Source organism: Miscanthus floridulus, chromosome 1 (assembly GCF_019320115.1).
Source record: "Miscanthus floridulus cultivar M001 chromosome 1, ASM1932011v1, whole genome shotgun sequence".
In the NCBI taxonomy this organism is placed as follows: Eukaryota; Viridiplantae; Streptophyta; class Magnoliopsida; order Poales; family Poaceae; genus Miscanthus; species Miscanthus floridulus.
In genome coordinates, this window is record NC_089580.1 from 77,621,625 (window position 1) to 77,626,597 (window position 4,973).

At 56.2% G+C, this 4,973-nt stretch overlaps 1 pseudogene; it reads right to left on the reverse strand.

Moving 5' to 3' along the window:
* Window positions 1-793: 793 nt before the first annotated feature.
* Window positions 794-3,164, reverse strand: LOC136536501 (beta-amylase 1, chloroplastic-like; annotated as a pseudogene).
* Between the last annotated feature and the right edge of the window lie 1,809 nt (window positions 3,165-4,973).

Consider the following 4,973-nt stretch of genomic DNA (forward strand, 5'->3'; position numbering starts at 1 on the left):
TTATAGCTCGATTTGATAGTCTCATGTGCCATCTTGAGCATGATGAAGATGGTTTAGGTTCTAAAGCAATCGTTTGGTCGTGTTGAACGTTTTAAAATTCGTGTGTCACTGTCTCGGGTTGGTTGGCGCCGGGTGCGCGGTCACCACGCCACCTTCTCACGCCGCGCACATGGCCGCGTCCCGCACGGTCAACCGTGCCGCAGCGCTTGGCCGGTCGAGCCGCTTGGGCTTGGCCGAGGCCAGCCGCAGCGAGCCGCTGGCCCCGCGCCCTGCTGCTCGGCCTCACGCTGCTGTCTTGGCTGACTTAGTACATACGAGCAACCATTGAAAGTGACCTTCAACTTCCTGCGCCCAATCTGGGTCATGTGAGCCTAGCTTACTGATATGAGGCAAGACGGGATCGTGCAGGTGAGGTGAGGCACTGGGGATCACGCGGGCAAGGCAACTAAAGGCCGTAATACGGTAATACCCCACACAAAATGCTCTAAATTTACCAAACAAAATCATACACGCAGTGGACAAACTTGGACGCGGTTCTATATGAAAGTTTCTAGCAACGGAAGCTTAGGGGTACGTTCTCAGTACGTTCCCTTCTAATCTTCCTCACGAGGATGACTGTCGTTGTCGTTGATCTACATCTCTGTATCTCCCTTTTCGATGATCGATCCATATGTGTAAATTTTAGATAAATAACTCGCCCACTTCGATACTGAGCTCGATAGTCTTTTGCACTGTTTCTACAAGGACAATCCTAACAATTCTACTGGTCACTATCAACATCTTGTGGACTCATTTTGGAAATGGATGCAATGTAACTTCTGTTAGAAATACTGATTTACAGACATCCATAAAAAGGGATGTGGCCGGCTCAAACACAGGCCGTCGACCTCAAGCAGCCTGTCAGCCGGCCAAACAAGAGAGCACAGCAGAGCAGATGAGAGGAGAAGAAGACTAGAAGCAGCACCGAATCAGTCAGTGCAGGAACACAGCACCGAATCAGCATTTTCTGCTGATTTCTGCAGGAAATGGATATATTCCCCGAACAAACTCCGGCGATGGTCGGAGCCTGAAACGTGACAAAAGCAATCTTTTGTCCTCCCCTCCCTTTCCCCCGGCTTCGTCACAATCTCGTCGTCTACGCGGGATGAGGTGCACGAGACGAGAGACTCTGCTCGCTCTCGATCTCGACAGCGCTCCCTCTCCCCCCCAAAAGGAAAACCCAACAAGAACCCGAGCTCCCAAACCCTACACAATCCAAATCGATGGCAGGCTTCCGGCGGCCCAACCCGGTGGGTTGGGTCAGCTCCGCAGCGCGACAGCGGCCTCGTGCACCAGCGACCCCGTGGCTTGCGCGACGCCGTGCGCCTCCCGCTCCGCGGCCTCCCGGCACGACCCGGCGCCGTTCATGCGGCGCACGAAGGCGGCGAACCGCTGCCAGTTGTCCGGGTGGAAGAGGTCGGGCCCCATGCGCAGGTACGTGAACGCCACCATCCGGTCCTCGGCGGCGCAGCGCTCGGCGGCGGTGGCCACCACCTGGTCGTGCGCCGTGCCGTCGTACCGCGGGAGCGCGTTCTCGCCCGCCAGGACCACCCCGGCGGCGCGCGCCGCGGCGCCCACCTGCCGGACCAGGTGCTCCGGCATGCACTGCGCCTCCTGCGGCTGCTCGTGGTCCCGCATCTCCACGCAGGTGAAGTTGAGCACGGCGCCGTGGCGGGCCATGAGGCGCGCGATGGGGCGGTACCCGTCGTGGTGCCGCGTGTTGTAGTACCCCGCGGTCAGCTCCGGGGCGTGGGACCGTGTGCCGTAGTGCCAGTGGATGCCGGCCACCTTCACGGACACCTCCACGGGCGCCGCGGCGAACACGGACGTGGCGCCCGACAGGATGCGGTCGCCGTGCTCCAGGAGCATCTGCGAGTACCACGACAGGAAGAAGTCGCCGTACTCGGTGCTCCACCCACCGTTGTCGCCGCGGAAGAAGATGGTGTCCTCGGGCCAGTTGTTGTAGCCGCCAGCGTCGGTCGGCCCACCGTGGCCCCACTGAGGCTTGCCGGCCGCCTCCGCTGCCGCCTTCAGGCTGCTACGCATGTACCTGTCGTTGCATTGGAAGGCGCCGATGCCGGGGAACTTCCTAGGTGCCGTTGCTCTCCGGGTAGGACGGGTAGCGCAGCTCGCCGGCGGGGCCCATGCCGACTTGGATTTCCACGATGGTGTTGCCGAGGTAGTCGGCGAAATGGTCCCGGAACGCGCGCATGAAGTCGGTGTAGCACTCGACGGGCGTGCGGCCCTTGAGGACGGGCATGGCGTCGCAGCCGAGCGAGACGTACTCGTAGTTGCGTCGCCCCCACTGGTCGGTGTAGCAGAGGTCCTGGTCCCTCTCCATCTCCTCCACGGCCCACCTGGGCAGCGGGATGCTGACGGAGTCGCCGACGTTGCCGCCGCACTGGTGGAAGGACATGACGGCCTGCACCTTGAGCCCGGCCTTGCGCGCCATCTCCAGTGAGCTCCATATACCCCCGCGAAGTTGTACCTCCCCGGGCCGTCGCTCTCGGCGATGCCCCACCACACGTCCACCATGATGCCCTCCACGCCCGCGCTCTTGAGCGCGGACAGGCTCGCCTGCACCTGCCTTGCGCCGGTTCAGCGCGGCTGCCGCACTTCTTGACAGTGTCCAGCGGCATCATCACGAACACCGGCACGCCGCCGGACCTCCTCCTGGAGGCGGCCCGGTCGGCCGCGGTCTTCCCCGACACCGCGGCCCGGCACAACACCGAACGCGCCGGCGCCACCGATGGCTCGCAGCACGCCTGCCGCTGCAGCCGCACGCTGCCGGCCGCCGCCGCCGCCGCCTTCCTTGCGGAGAAGGAGACGGACACGGACGCCGCGGCCGCGGACCTAGGGCGAGGGGTGCGGGGCGCGACGGATGCCGCGGCGGTGGCGCACTGAGCCAGGTTGAAGGCCATGGTTTTGGGTGTTGGTGTCTGGCAAACGATGGAGACGGGAGCGATCGATCGAACTGAAACTGAGAGAGTTTCTGTGGGATCGGACGGAATGGTTTTTGGGTTTTTGTTTGGCGAGAGAGATCGACCAGATTGTTGTTGGGAGGAGGAGGGGAATTGGAGGAATATATCCCAACAAGAATTTATTAGTATTAGTAAATTCAATGGATCGAGGTCGATGAAGAGAAGCGTCGCAGGTGGTGATGTTTATATAGGAGACGGGGAAGGGAGAAGGCAGAAGAGAGGTGGTGATCACGAGCGAGGCGCGTGAGAAAGGGGGAGCACGACACGTGGGTGATGGCCGACGAGGGCTCAGGGCCGGCCCTGAGTTTTTTTTTGGGCCCAGGGCGAAACCAATATCCGGGGCCCTTTAAGAGTACATGATAGTGACAATACTTATAAGTAAAAATACATATGCAATGTCAATGATAAACACATAATTTCATATGCAAAAACAACAATCATATGAAACAATTCATACATATAAATTATCTTTAAAACTTATGGATAGACCCTATCTATGATTGTATCAACTCATTTACTCGTGTGTTTTTTTTTCTTTTTTCACTGTCGAAGCTTACTTTCTTGATGACATGATACTGTTAAAATTTGGAGAATGAATTAGCCAAAAAAATAACACCAATCTGGTAATTCACATTAACTTAAATCTGAAACTAAATCAATTTTTTGTATGGTTGCACCCTAATTTTAATTGAGCACGAGCAAAGAATCAGCGATTACGCATTATGCTTCAATGCTATAATGGTGAGGGCACTCCTACAATCAGTCAAAACTCAACCAATATAAATATATAATCACGTTCAATTCCAGAGCATAATCGGTTTTTGTGGACTTGGTCTGCATACCTAGATCATACTCACACGGAGCAAAACTGCAGACGCTTGCTACTTGCGTCTTTTTCTTTTTCTTTTTTGACAAATGCTACTTGCGTCTTGGTATCTCGGTGAATCGCGTCTTGCGTTGCGTCGCTGCCGTCTCATGTGCGTCGTCCATGGACAGTGATTCGTGTCTCGCATCACCGCCGCACAGGAGGAGTCGAGGTCGAGGAGAGCGCGTATCGGTGTGTTCGTGTCACCCGCGGACTGGCGGGGTGGGGATAGCTTCTCGTGGTCGCAGATGCCAACTGCGTCCTTGGGCAGGCTGACAACGCTGCTGGGCCTTGATTGCTAACATGTCAAATACATATACCTGTGTTGTGTACATACCTTAGGGTGGGCCCCTTGGAGTTGGGGGCCCAGGGCGGCCGCCCCGCTTGCCCGCCCCCAGGGCCGGCCCTGCGAGGGCTTGTGTGGTCGCCCGACTCGCCCGGAGGACAGAGTAGGACGACGGGAATTGGCCAGGCGGGATAGTTGGGGACACGTGCTGGCGTGCTGCGCCATGTTCGGCTGATCTCTTTTCAGCTTGTTTCAGTTTATTCTCTCTCACGGAACACTATTGAATCAGCCGAAATCAGTCACAACTGGATCAACCGAACAGGTTAAGGTGAGGATCCACAATATTTTTTTTGATCTCAGAGGATCGACAATTAGCCTTACCCTGTCACCAATCCAGTTTGGGAGTGCCAGACAACCAAACTGTTTGCAGCCTCCCTATCCTGCTCCCTGGGCTAAGATGTTATTATGATGCTTCTATAATCCCTGCTTATCAGCTATAATTTACAGTATTTTTCTCTCACAAGAAAATAACTTCAGCCGACTTTAATACCAGCCGAACAGACCCTTATGGCTGGACTAGGAATCTTCATCCTAGCTCCAATAGTCCAATGTAAGGAAAGCTGGACTAGGAATCTTCATCCTAGATCCAAGTGATCAGCTCAAATCAATCATGCCACCTCCGTCCTTATGGCTGAAGCTGCTGGCCTTGCCCTCGCCGCTTGGATCATCTCCTTGCTCCACATCACAAATATTTCTTTCCTCGCTGATAGCCAGCTACTTGTAAACTTCTTCAATGGCTCCT